This window comes from Stegostoma tigrinum, chromosome 43 (assembly GCF_030684315.1).
Source record: "Stegostoma tigrinum isolate sSteTig4 chromosome 43, sSteTig4.hap1, whole genome shotgun sequence".
NCBI lineage: Eukaryota > Metazoa > Chordata > Chondrichthyes > Orectolobiformes > Stegostomatidae > Stegostoma > Stegostoma tigrinum.
In genome coordinates this window covers 5,033,209-5,047,958 of record NC_081396.1, presented here as the reverse complement: position 1 = coordinate 5,047,958, position 14,750 = coordinate 5,033,209, and the positions used below count along the sequence as shown (strand labels likewise).

The 14,750-nt window shown below is 43.7% G+C and overlaps 2 long non-coding RNA genes across 2 annotated transcripts in view; one reads left to right on the top strand and one right to left on the bottom strand.

The window, feature by feature from the left end:
- LOC125449172 (uncharacterized) overlaps positions 1-12,150 on the top strand; it is a 14,704-nt gene extending 2,554 nt beyond the window's left edge. Inside the window, exons 2-5 of the long non-coding RNA XR_007246852.1 lie at positions 2,813-2,926; positions 3,393-3,514; positions 5,090-5,253; positions 12,039-12,150. This is a non-coding gene — a long non-coding RNA (uncharacterized LOC125449172). The remainder of the gene's footprint in view (positions 1-2,812; positions 2,927-3,392; positions 3,515-5,089; positions 5,254-12,038) is intronic.
- LOC125449174 (uncharacterized) overlaps positions 1-14,750 on the bottom strand; it is a 24,768-nt gene extending 10,018 nt beyond the window's left edge. The window contains exons 1-2 of the long non-coding RNA XR_007246854.2: positions 14,577-14,750; positions 9,664-9,841 (exon numbers count right to left, since the gene is read on the bottom strand). This is a non-coding gene — a long non-coding RNA (uncharacterized LOC125449174). The remainder of the gene's footprint in view (positions 1-9,663; positions 9,842-14,576) is intronic.

Sequence of the window (14,750 nt, the reverse complement as noted above, 5' to 3'; positions counted from 1 at the left end):
TTTGAGTTTTGAGAAGAGGCTGGATAAAAACAAAATCAAGAATCATAGAATCCCTACATTGTGGAAACAGGTCCTTCGGTCCAACAAGTCCACACCGTCCCTCGGATCATCCCACCAGACTCATCCCCCTATAGCGCACCTAAGCTACACGTCCCTGAACACTACGGGCAATTTTTAGTATAGCCAACCCAACTAAGTTGCACATCTTTTGGGCTGTGGCAGGAAGCCGGAGGAAACCCACGCAGACATGGGGAGAATGTGCAACCTCCATGCAAACATTCGCCCGAGGGTAGAATTGAACCTGGGTCACTGGCATTGTGAAGCAGCAGTGCTCACCACTGAGCCACCGTGCTGCTCCTAGGATAGGCTGGGACTTTTTCACTGGAGCGTTGGAGGTTGAGAGATGATCTTATAGAAGTATATAGATCAACAGATCTGGTGAATGGCAGGTGTCTTTTCCCAAGGATGGGGGGTTTCAAGATGGGGTGGACATAGATTTCGGGTGAAAGGAGAAAGATTTAGAAAAGACAAGGGGCAATTTTTTTGTTTTTACACAGTGTTTCGTGCACGAAATGCCTTCTGGGGAAGTGATGGATGTGGATACAGTTACAACATTTAAAAGACATTTAGATAAGTCCACGCAAGGTGCAGGTGCAGCACTGGCTGGTGCTCTGAGCATGTTCAAGGTCACTGGCAGTAGACAGGAGGTGCGGACAGCGGAAGGACATTGTGATTCAGGTCAGGAATAGAAACCGTGGAAGGCAGACTTCCTGTGGAGCTTGGCAGAGATACTTGGGACTCAGGCCCCACTGTTTATCCCATGGGCAGAGATAAGCCAAGGAGCAACAGACTATCGGCCACCATTTTAGGGATAGAGTCACATGCCGAGATCTGCCTGGTGATGTGTTAGGATTTCCCAGGATAACCGCCATCATTGTGACATCATAGAGTCATACTGCACACAAATGGACCCTTCAGTCCAACTTGTCCATGCCTTTGTGGGTATATTACATTAATCTAGTCCCATTTGCTAGCACTTGGCTTATATCCCCTCTCAACCCTTCCTATTCATTTAATCATCCAGATGCCTTTTAAATTTCCCAATCATCCCTGCTTTCACCACTTCCTCTGGCAGCTGATTCCATACATGCACCACCCTCTACATGAAGAAGTTGACCCTTTAGATCCCTTTTAATCTTTCTCCTCCCACCTTAAACCTATGCCCTCTAGTTTTGGACTCCCCTACCCTCGGAATAAAAGACATTGGTTATTCACCTTGTTCCTGCCTGTCATGCATTTTAAAAACTTCTGTAGGGTCAGCTCGCAGCATCTGACGCTCCAGGGAAAATAGCCCCAGCATATTCAGCCTCTCCCTATACCTCAAACCCTCCTACTCTGGCACCGTCCTTGTAAACCTTTTCACATTCAACAACATTTTTCCGATAGCAGGGAGAACAGAATTGAACAGGTGAGGATCTGGCCCTGACCACTCCCTCTAGTCATTTCACCAATCCCTTTCAATCCCTGTCCCAGCCCCAGTCACTGAGCTCTGTGTTGAGGGAAACAACTCCTTCTCATCCACTCCATCACGGACCCTCATAACCTTAGACACCTCCTGACAGAACATGACATAGACCGGTTTCCTGTTAGCAAGTCAACCTTTATTTACACATGATCCAGCTCCCTCAGAGTGAAGAGGATGTCTGACACTCCTGTTCTTATCTGTAAACCAGGGCCCCCTGATTGGACCAGGTTAACAGCCATAATCAGGGAGCTCATATTCTGTGAAGTTGGCCTGGCTGAACTCGTTACAATCACTACACCTCAATCTAATCTTTCCCTACTTCGTGTTTCACGTGCCACAAGCTTAACCCAGACAACCCTTCCTCCTAGCTGCAACTTTCCAGTCCTGCCAAATATCCCCTCACCAGTGCAATTCAATGTTTCCTTTTAATCTGTCAGTTCAGACATGAGAAGACACACCTCCATGGCAGATGGGAAATGAACCCAATGTGTGGCATGGAGGCATCACTAGCTGGGCCAGCATTTATTGCCCACCCCTGGTTTCCGTTGAGAAGATGGTGATGAGCTGCCTTCCTGAACTGCTGCAGTCCCTATGCCGTAGGGAGAACGACAATGCCTTTGGGAAGGGAATTCCAGGATTTCATGGAGGCATCACTGAGATTGAGTACAAATACAAATTTTCTGGACCGACCAGGCTGCAAACAGGGCTCGTGCTACAGCCTAATGAATGACTTCCATATGTCTGCTTGTTTGTTATCTATCTGACATCAGTAGGTGGCTGGGGTTTGGGTTCCCACTGAGTGTTGATGTCTCCGTGAATCCCTGGAAGATTGAAGGCAAAGCAACCACTCTCTCAACAGCTCAGTTTTTAAAATGCTAAAATGGAGCTCTTCGGTGAAGGGGATTTCTTATCGTTTAGTTCCCTTAATTTCTTTCCTCATACTGATTTCTTTAACTTCCTTGTTTTGTCAGACCATTGACAGCTCGTTATTTCCAGAGATGCTTTTGTTTTCTACCATGAGACAAAAAAATCGAGAAACCTGGGGTGTTGACGAGTTGCTGTGTGAAAAGAGATTGAGTACATGCATGACCATCCTCACTCAAGAAGGAGAAAGCTCATGTTGAGTGTTTCTGTCCTAGATTGATGGGCAGGGAATTTAAAAACTTTTCTTGCAAGGGGAGGTAAAGGGATAATATATATACTGCAAACTCAAACCAAGGAATATGGTTATCTCCTCCAAAGTACTGTCTTTTACTGACACATAACTTCTGTGATATCCTTTTACAGGAGTTAGAAGATTTGAAGACAGATTTTTATTTGCCTCTAGGGTTTCTGATTTCTCTCAAGAATCTGGATCCAGCCAGGGATTTTAAAATTGAAGACAATGAACTTGTTTCAGAGGTTAGAATTATTGATCATTATTGTAGTTTGAAGCTTCAGCTCTCCGCTCCATTTCTGTGGATCCAAATTGATATCCATATCCATCCATTGCTTTGTCACATCTTTGTCTTCCCTGATCACCTGTCTCCCCTTGTCTAGCTTCCTCTGTCTCTAATCATGTTTGTACTTTAACCACATTTAGTATTTGGTTGTTGTTTGTGCAGATTATGTCTAAATGATGTTTCCACTGCCCCAGCAGCGTGCTGCTGCTGATGTTGATTTACCAGATTTACTTTCCCCATCAGCAGTAACTGTTTTTCTTCCACTGCAGCTTGTTTCTGCCTCTGAGCTTATATAGACAGTCAAATACAGCACTGTTTAATTCCCTTTAGTTTAGTACGTACTGAAATATCACATTTTTCCCCCCTCTCCACAGTTATTGCCTGACCCTACTGATTATTTTCAATATTTTCTCTTTTTGTATCAGACTTCCAGCATCTGCAGAATTTACAAGCAAGTCTGCAAACACAAATGTACATATTAGGAGCAAGAACACAAGCAGCAGTATTTTGGATCGCCTGAAAATTAGTGAGAAGTTGAATATGTAAGGTCAGCTGGGAGGTTTGTTTTTTAAAACTAATTCACAGGATGAGGGCTTTACAGGCTAGGATAGCATTTATTGCCCATCACTAATTGCCCAGAGAGCAGTTTAAAAGTCAGCCACATTGCAAATTTGTGAAATAGATGGGTTTTTCGATCAATCAGCAATGGATTTGTAATCATTGTTAGTTAAGTCCAGATTCATTTTTTTGTTGAATTCAAAATTCCCCCATCTGCTATGGTAGGAGTCTAACCTGCATCCCCGGGACATTACTAGGCCATTATTATTACATTATAGTCCACCAACAATACCATGTAGCCATCACCTCTGTTTATGGTGCAGAAGGATGACTAAAAGTCTAGACATAATAACTGGATGAACTAAGACAAGAGGGATGTTGGGTGGTGTAACTGATGTGAAGTAGGTGGTCTCGGTGATGTTGTCAGTATGTTGCCTAGCGTCATAAAGATGCTCAGCACGGAAGCAGACCCTTTGGTCCAACTCATCCATGCCAAACAGAAATCTTAAACTGATCTAGTTCAATTTACCAGCAATTGGCCCGTATCACTCTGAAACCCTTCCTTTTCACTTACCCACCCAGATGACTTTCAAATGTGGTAATTGTACCTGCCTCCACCACGTTCCTCTGGCAGCTCATTCCCTACAATGCCTTCGACACGAAAAAGATGCTCCAGGGTCCCTTTTAAATCTTTCCGCTGTCACCTAAAACCTATGTCGTCCAGTTTTGAACTTCCACGCTCTGAGGAAAAATCTTGGCTATTCACCCCATCCATATCCTTCATGATTCTATAAACTTTTGTAAGGTCACCCTTCAGCCTCCAACGTTCCAGCGCCTCTCCATATAGATGAAACCCTCCAACCCTGGCAACATCCTTGTGCAATTTTAAAAGTATTTGGAAAAGATTTATAACATCTTTCCTATAGCAAGGAGACCAGAATTGCACCACAATATTCCAAAAGTGGTCAAACCAAATCCCAGACAGCTGCCACATGGCTTCCCAACACCGACACTCAATGCACTGACCAATAAAGACAAGCATACCAGACACCTTTTTTCACTATCCTGTCTAATTGCAACTCCACTTTCAATAAACTATGAACCTGCACTCCGAAGTGTCTCTGTTGAGCAACACTCTCCAGACCCTGACTTGCCTTTCCAAAACGTAGCACCTTACATTTACCTAAATTAAACTCCATCTGCCACTCCTCAGCCCATCTGACCAAGGTCCTACTGTAATCTGAAGTAACCTTATTTGCTCTCCACCACACCACCAATTTTGGTGATATCTGTAAACTTACTAACCATACATTATATATTCACGTTCCAATCACTTATATAATGACAGAAAGCAGTGGACCCAGCACCGATCGTTGTGGCACACTACTGGTCACAGGCTTCCAGTTTGAAAAGCAACCCTTCAGCTTTAGTTTAGTTTGGGCACGACACTGTTGTTCTGACGGGACTGTTTGAGCATCAACTGTTGTCAGACAGAGGGTTGATTTTGGGGACTAGTAGGTGGAGTTTGTAACAGAGATTAATGCAGCTGCTTTCATCTTTCCAGTGCATTAATGGAAGATACGTCTCCTCCTCCTGTTCTGCAATTCAGACCAGTGAGAGATTTGGGAGGAACTTAAGAGATGATGGTGTCTACACACATCTCCTCCCTGATCCTTCGAGACAGTGAAGGCTGAGTTTGGAAAATTCTGTCCAAGTTCTGGGCAAGCTGTAAGTACATTCAATCATACTCCTTTGCTTCTGCCGCTCTCTCTCTCTCTCTTCTTTCTTTGTTTCATTGCACAAAGCCAGAAACTTATCCATGTTCAGACTGAGGTGGTAGATTCCCTTCCCGATGTGTTTTTCTGACATTCTGGCAGGTTTCATGATTAATTTCTTTCAATGCTAGCCCAACAAATTGCCATATTCATTCAGTTCAATGTCAGTTTTTCTGTTCTTGTGAGTGTTCTCTCACATTTTTTTCCCCCCTGTTTAGAAAGGTTTCAGAGGATGCCAGAGGAGGAGGATTTACAGTCAGGGTTCACAGATCCAGCATCACCTCAGAATCTGATGGGGGCTTTCAATGTATCACAACTAGAATGTAATTGGATTTTGAACATGGAAGGAACAAGCATAGTTCGTAATGAACAGAAATCCTACACATGTGCTGTGTGTAGACAAAGCTTCAACCAGTCATCTGATCTGTGGTGACAAGTGCAGTCAACAATGGGGAGAGGCCATGGAAATGTAAGGATTATAAGAACTTAAGAACCAGGAGCAGGGGTAGGCCATTCGGCCCTTCAAGCCCACTCTGCCATTCAAAAACATCATGGCTGATCTTTTCGTGGACTCAGATCCACTTACCTGCGTTCTCACCGTATCCCTTAATTCCTTTATTGTTGCAAAAAGATCTACCTTAGCTTTATGATGAAGGATTCAAATCCTGCCTGAGCTGGAGACCCATCGGAACAGTCACACTAGGGAAGAGGCCATTCACTTGCTCAGAGTATGGGGAAGGATTCATTTGGTCATTCCAACTCATGACCCATCAGCAAGTTCACATTGGAGAGAGACCTGTTAAATGCACAGTACGTGCAAAGTGCTATAAACGTTCTGACGAACTGCTGTCCCATCAACGTGTTCACACTGATAAGGGACTGTTCAGATGCTGTCACTGTGGGAAGGGTTCAAATCATCATCTGAAGTCACTGTCCACCAGAGAATTCACACTGGGGAGGGGCCATTCACCTGCACTGTGTGGGAATTGATTTGTTCGGTCATCACACTTCACAGGACACCAGTGAGTTCATTCTGAGGACAGATCTTTTAATTGCCCAATCTGCAGGAAGTGCTTCAAAAGTTCTCAGGAAATGATGCACCATCAACGTGTTCACAGCGAGGAAAAACTATTCAGGTGCTCTCACTGTGGGACTGGGTTCAAGCAATCATCTCATTTCACTGTCCACCAGTGAAATTCACACTGGGGAAAAGTACTTCACTGTACTGAGTGTGGCAAAGAATTCATTTGGTCATCTCAACTCATGACACACCAGCAAGTGCACACTGGGGAAGAGATCTTTTAATCGTCCAGTCTGCCGGAAACGCATTAAACGTTCTCGGGAAATAATGACCCATCAACATGTTCACACTGGGGACCAATCTTCTAAATGCCCAGACTGCAGTAAGTCCTATGAGACTCCTTGCTGAGGATCCATCAATATGTTCACACTCAGGAGACAGCCCCCACTATGGGACTGCATTCAAGCTATCATCTTACCTCACTGAGCACCAGTGAATTCACGCTGAGGAGAGCCTGGTCACCTGCACAGAGTGTGGGAAAGGATTCACTTGGAAAGCCTGCCTGCTGACTCACCTCACACAGAATGACAGGAGTTGGACTTTGCTGTTAGTCACATCCAAGACTGAACTATGCTCATTGGTTAATAAACTCCAGCTCAGTTTTAGCTGTTAATATTCTGAATAAGAAATAAAATAAGTCAGCTTTATAATTAAACAGTGTGGGGAAATCATTTTAATATCTCTCTCACATTTGTTCTGAGCCAGTTAGTTTGGAAGGGCTGACCCTCTCCCTTGTTTGCTCCATCCTCACCAACAACACCAAGTGTGAGGTGGTGATGGAACTTCTTTCTTGCTGAGATTGTATCAATCTGATCGGCTGTTTCTACTGCTTCCCTCCCATGACCTCACTGGGTAAAACTGCTTTGACAGTTCCTTCCTGTGTGAATCCTGAAGTCCCATATTCTCAAGGTTCTCTCTGCTAAAGCTGATCACGTCAATGAGATCCACCTTGTAATCCTTAAACTCTATTCCCATTAAACCGCTGACTGCTCAAATCCTCTACATTAGCTGTACCCCTCACCTGGAGATCCAAATTATCACTCGTCCTTAAAGGAAAAAACAAGCCTTCACCACACTGCCTGAACAAATTACCACACGATCTTTCACTGCCTTTTCCTCAAATGTGGTGTTCCCCAAAAGGTCATATAATCCCAACAGAGCAGAAATAAGCATCAGCTATTGAATCTGCATTGACGCGAAGAGCATCCCATCCAAACCCAACCCATCCCATCCCATCCCATCCCCATGAACCCATACGGGGTTTTTAACCACCTAACCTGCACACAACAATGCAATTTTTAGCAAAGCCAATTCACCTATCCTGCTGACACAGCAAGACGGACAAACTCTACACTGATGGTCTGTCAAAGTCAGGAATCAAACCCAGGTCCTTGGTGCCGTGAGGTAGCAATGGTCACCACACAGCCACCCCACATTTACCCTTTGCTCCTCCTGTTTCAGATTACAACAAGATGAGAGCATCCAGAAGAACTACGTTAGTTTTCACATCAACACTGACAGCAGCCAACTCCACCCTCAACAACATCGATCTCCCTTCTCTTCTGTTACTAAATGATCAGACTGATTATCCCACATCCAGTGGTAGACTGTGTTGGTGAATCTCCAGCTCAGACAGGGATCTGAATCCTTTCTCACAATCTCCACATTTCCATGGCTTCTTTCCAGTGTGACTGCACTTGTGGTTTGTGAGGTCAGAGGATTGACTGAGGTCTTGTCCACACACTCAAAACATGGACGGTTTCTCCCCACGGTGAACAGTGTTTTCTCTTTCCATACTCAAAATCCGATCGTATTCAGATTACATTAAATGAGTGTATTCCCCTCCTAGTAATGGATGACAAAATCTCTGACGTCTATGGAAGAACAGAGAACAAAGAGAGAGTATGGAGGACAGGACAGGTCTCAAAGCAGGGGAGCATGAGGAAAGCGGGGACTGGCTCGGCGGGGGGCGTGGGGGGGGAAGAATTGGGTGTGAGGAAGGCAGCATTGAGGAGTGAAAGTGAGAGCAAGGGGCAAGAGTGGGAATGATGGCAACAAGAGAGCATAGGGGCGATGAGAAAGCAGTCAAGAGTGTGACCTCAAACCCTCATCACCAAGATTGTCTATGTCCGGCTCAATGACATCACTTAACTCTGCCCTCGTCTCATCTCCTCTGAAACGGTCATCCAGTTCTTTGTTACCTGTAGACTTAAATGTTCTAACACATTCTTGGCCATCCTCCCACATTCATCTTCCTTGTAATCTCAAGGTTATCCTCATTCTATTGTTCATGTCACACTAATCCTTGTTCACCCATCATCACTGTTGTTTCCGCTTACAAAGCACAAAAGCTAAAAAAAATCTCAGCATTATTTTGAAATCCCTTCCTGGCTGCCATCATCCCTATCTCTCTAATCTCTTCCAGCACTCAGAAATCAGTGTTCATCTAACCCCAAATTCTTGAATTTTCTAAATTTTAAGTCATTCCACCACCAGTGGCCATTCATTTCGCTGCCAAGTCCCCAGGCTCTGGAAACTCCTCCTTAAATTTCTCCAGGTCGCACTGTTCTTAAAGATGCTCACTAAAACAGACCACTTAAATCGAAATGTCTTCCCATCACCACAGACTGTAGCATTCAAAAAAGGTCCACGGGTAATTCGGGGGCAACAATATACTCTGCTGATCTCGGTGGTGATTCTCAAATCCCAAGATCAATTAAAAAAAAAATTTTAAACATGGCCATACATATAGAATGGATTAGAAGCATCTGCAGAAATGCTTGTTCCTAACATAGCATCTTATTTGATTAAATGCACCATTTCCATTTCACAACCTGATCTCCCCTAAATCCTACCATCCTTTGACAATTAGAGATCGGAAATTCCAGGAGTTAACTGGGTTCTGGAGGTTTGAGCAGCTCATCCTCCATCTCCATTCCAGCTCAAAGAGAACTGGATAAGCACCTGAAGATCATTCCAGACCCTCACCACCCTCTGGGTGAATTATTTTCACCACAAATCTCGTCTTAGCCTTTCACATTAAAATTACGCTGACTAATTATTGACCCTTCAACTAAGAAGTTGGCTTTCCCGAGTTAATTATTTGTACTTTGGATTGTTCAGTGTCATTTTCATAATCATCAGCATAAACCTCTTGACACAACAATCACCATCCCTTAAATACTCAAATGACACATGGCCCTGCTCATTCCCAAGAACCAGGTCAAGTGGGAAAAAAAACCTCCTTCGGTTACAATGAAAAAGGGAGTGAAACTCACTGACCTGCTTTGGCTTTGACAATGTATGAAATGGCCTCCTGTTCTGTGATCTTTCCATGATTCTAGGAAAACGGACATGAATCGGATACAGGGAGTAAACCTCTGGAACCAACACTGCCGTACTGCAAACCAGTTCTTGATTAGTCTGTCTGTGTATGTGGACTCAGTTCTCCGAACAAGCCCTGGAATAGAACAAGCAAAATACCAGAGATATCAGATAACTAAAATAAAACAAAAGATGAAAGGCTGGAAAACTCAACAGCTCATGTAGTACTTAGAGCATAGAACATTACAGCGCAGTACAGGCCCTTCGGCCCTCAATGTTGCACCGACCTGTAAAACCAATGTGAAACCCATCTAACCTACATTATTCCACTATCATCCATATGTTTATCCAATAACCATTTAAATGCCCTTAAAGTTGCCGTGCATATTACTGTTGCAGGCAGGGCATTCCACGCCCTTACTACTCTGAGTAAAGAATCTACCTCTGACATCTGTCCTATATCTATCATCCCTCAATTTAAACGTATGTGCCTTCATGCTAACCATCACCATTCGAGGGAAAAGGCTCTTACTGTCCACCCTATCTAATCCTCTGATCATCTTGTCTGTCTCTATTAAGTGACCTTTTAACCTTCTTCTCTCTAACGAAAACAGCCTCAAGTCCCTCAGCCTTTCCTCATAAGAATTGCCCTCTATACCAGGCAACATCCTGGTAAATCTCCTCTGCACCCTTTCCAATGCTTCCTCATCCTTCCTATAATGCAGAGACCAGAACTGTATGCAATACTCCAAGTGCGGCCACACCAGAGTTTCATACAGCTGCAACATGACCTCATGGCTCTGGAACTCAATCCTTCTCCCAATAAAATCTAACACACCGTACACCTTCTAAGCAACCCTATCAACCTGGGTGGCAACTTTCTGGGATCTATGCACATGGACACTGAGATCCCTCTGCTCGTCCATACTACCAAGAATCCTACCATTAGCCCAGTACTCTGTTACTGCTTCCAAAGTGAATCACCTCATACTTTTCCGCATTAAACTCCATTTGCCACTTCTCAGCCCATCTCTGCAGCATATCTATGTCCCTCTGTAACACGCAACATCTACAACTCCACCAACTTTAGTGTCATCCTCAAATTTACGAACCCATTCTTCCATGCCCTCATCCAGGTCATTTATAAAAGTGATAAAACAGCAGTGGCCCCAAAACAGATCCTTGCGGTACACCACTAGTAACTGAATTCCAGGATGAACATTTCCCATCAACCACCACCCTCTGTCCTCTTCCAGCTAGCCAATTTCTGATCCAAACTGGTAAACCACCCTCAATCCCATGCCTCCAAATTTTCTGCAATAGCCTACTGTGGGAACCTTATCAAATGCTTAAACGTACTTGTAGTCAAGGCAGCACAGAATTAACATTCAACAATGTGCAGAATGCATGTGGTGAATTAAAATAGCAAAGACTATGATGGTTTATGTTAGCTCAGAAGAGAATTGATCACTCATTCAGTAAATAAAATTGCTGACCATTGGAAGGCAATGCTGGTGAATCAGCAGCACATAATCAGCAGATGAGTAGCAATGGAAACCCCATGTAGACACATTGTTAAACATAACAGCAAAATACCAAACGGTAAGTTGGACAATGGTAAAAAGATGATCAGGGCGAGAGTGGTGAAACAAAGGACATGGATTTAGAACCACTGTAAAAGACTCACATCAGACCCAGAGAGATGGAACAACAGCATAGCACGAAAAGCTGTAAATCATAAATGGATGCTCAACAACATTCAATTCTGAAATAAGTTCACTGATTTCAAATTTAAATTCTCCTGCTGGATGTTGCAGCTGGAAAGATAGTCCAAGAATTGTTGTAAGAGAAAAAGCCTAGTTGTCCAAAATCTTCAGCTCCCTGTAAAATGAGATTCCAAAAGTTATGGGTGTCAGTCAAAATTGAAATTCAGTGACAAACTTTTCTCTTGGTTGAAATTTGCCCTGTTTCCAAAATCAGACTAGCATGTAACATCACAAGAAGAGTTGAAGGAAGAGAAATTTTAATAGCAAGATTGGGTTGGAGACATTGAGTTTGAGTGGAGACTTGACAGATGTGACCAAGTTTAGAACAGATTATATTAGGTAGATGAAGGTACATTGCAGAGTGACGTTTTGTTCCTACTATATGACCGTTTCCCAGACTGTCTCGTGAAGTGCTGTGTAATGCCCCGACATTGTGACTAATGTTATATTAATGCGAGTATTCATGATTTTTCTTGAGGGTGACAACAGTTCTCACTGTACCTGCTTTAGCATTCTCTGGAGATTTTAATCTGCTCATTTTTAATCTGCTAATTTTCCCAATTTCAGATCACAGAAATGTTCCTATGACTGACCCTACGGGACACAACTGATTACATCATTTCCTCTGTGAAAACTCTATTTTGTCACTCTTTTTCTGTATCAATAAAGTATTCCCTTTCAAATTAATTGCTAGTCTCATTGCATACTTGCTTTTTGCTTTTCTATAATTCAGTCCACTTCCATCCGAACCATACAGGTTCTCAACTGTATTTTCTCATGTCCAGAAGAAATGCACTTTTTCTTGCTTATCTTCATTCTTATCTCATAACTTTCTCTGCCCTGCTTTTTGAATGTGTTTGAAATACTTCTTGTACAAAATGCGGAGGAATGGAATTGTGGGAGATATAGCAGTTTGGATCAGAAATTAGCTTGCTGAAAGAAGACAGAGGGTGGTAGTTGATGGGAAATGTTCATCCTGGAGACCAGTTACTAGTGGTGTACCGCAAGGGTCGGTGTTGGGTCCACTGCTGTTTGTCATTTTTATAAATGACCTGGATGAGGGCGTAGAAGGATGGGTTAGTAAATTTGCAGATGACACTAAGGTTGGTGGAGTTGTGGATAGTGATGAAGGATGCTGTAGGTTGCAGAGAGACATAGATAAGCTGCAGAGCTGGGCTGAGAGGTGGCAAATGGAGTTTAATGCAGACAAGTGTGAGGTGATGCACTTTGGTAGGAGTAACCGGAAGGCAAAGTACGGGGCTAATGGTAAGATTCTTAGCAGTGTAGATGAGCAGAGATCTCGGTGTCCATGTACACAGATCCTTGAAAGTTGCCACCCAGGTTGACAGGGCTGTTAAGAAGGCATACGGTGTTTTAGCTTTTATTAATAGAGGGACCAAGAGGTTATGGTGAGGCTGTACAAAGCTCTGGTGTGGCCGCACTTGGAGTATTGTGTACAGTTCTGGTCACTGCATTATAATAAGGATGTGGAAGCTTTGGAAAGGGTGCAGAGGAGATTTAGAACATAGAAACATAGAACATAGAACAGTACAGCAGAGAACAGGCCCTTCAGCCCACGATGTTGTTATTTACTAGGATGTTACCTGGTATGGAGGGAAGGTCTTACGAGGAAAGGCTGAGGGACTTGAGGCTGTTTTCATTCGAGAGAAGAAGGTTGAGAGGTGACTTAATTGAAACATATAAAATAATCAGAGGGTTAGATAGGGTGGATAGGGAGAGACTTTTTCCTAGGATGGTGACGGCAAGCACGAGGGGGCATAGCTTTAAATTGAGGGGTGAAAGATATAGGACAGATGTCAGAGGTAGTTTCTTTACTCAGAGAGTAGTAAGGGATTGGAACGCTTTGCCTGCAACGGTAGTAGATTCGCCAACTTTAGGTACATTTAAGTCGTCATTGGACAAGCATATGGACTTACATGGAATAGTGTAGGTTAGATGGGCTTGAGATCGGTATGACAGGTCGGCACAACATCGAGGGCCGAAGGGCCTGTACTGTGCTGTAATGTTCTATGTAAAAGGTAGCCAGTTAATCAGCTACATTTCTTTTCCTGTTAATATTTGACCTAATTATTTTTAGTGAACTTTTCTTCTTACTCCACTTAAATGAGAATCAGACACCATGCAGGACAGAAGAGACCCTTTGGTCATCAAGTCAGTCATGTCAAATCTGAACCAAATTTACACTTGTACCACCGTCCAAGCCCAAGTCCAGAGCTTTGAACATCATGACATTTCACTTGATCATTCAAGTACTTTGCAAAAGTTGAGGCTACCCACACCAATTCATCTCCCAGGCAGTGCATGACAAACCCCACTACCCTCTGGGTGAAATATTTTCCCCTCTCAGCCTTTCACGTAAAATTACGTTACGTTATTATGGACCCTTGGACTGAGAGGACTAAATTGGCTTTCCTTATTTAATTATTTGTGCTCTGGGTTGTTCAGCATCACTTTCATAATCGTCAGCCTAAACCTTTTGACACAACGATTATTAATCCTTCCATATTCAACTTACACGACCGTCCTCGTGAACTAGAATTAGGTCCAGTACTGCCACTTTAGACTTTGACTGAAATCATATTTTAGGACAAAGTCCTGGAACTCCGTTCCGAACAACATGGTAGTCGTCCCACACCAAATGAACTGCAGCACTTCAAGACACCGCTCCATCACCTTGGCGAAGTCTATTCGGGATGCGTGATAAATGCTGGCCCAGTCAGATTGGCCGGATCCTCGGAATGAAGCAACAAAAAAGAACCCTGCCGAATATGTTCCTGAAAACGTTTTAGGAACTCTTGCCCTTATCTGTCCTTTGTGCATGCATATTTCAGTGTAACTTTCGTCCCAGTCTTATTGATCATTGTCCCCTATCCAAATAGAAGTATATGTACCCACAATGCCACGCGGTGGTGAATGACCCTGGATCCTGGTCGCGAGGGAGCTGTGCGCAGCCGTCCCACGCAGTGACTGGAGCATGCGCACGAACATACGCTGTTTTTTTCTCATCTGCAGGCGGTGAGAACGTGGAGGAAGCGCTGGAGCTGGGAGAAGGATGGGGAAGGTTTATAAATACTTATTAAATACCTCAAACTGCGATGAACAACTGGCAAGTCCTGGATGCGTGTCCCCCGGGGCCTTTTCCAGAGGTGAAGTTCAGGTTAACTGCCGCCATTTTGCATCCATGGGAGCAGCGCCGTTACGTCCCGGCGTATTGACGTAATTGCTTGAGAGCAGTGGGGGGCGTTGTCTGGTATCAAC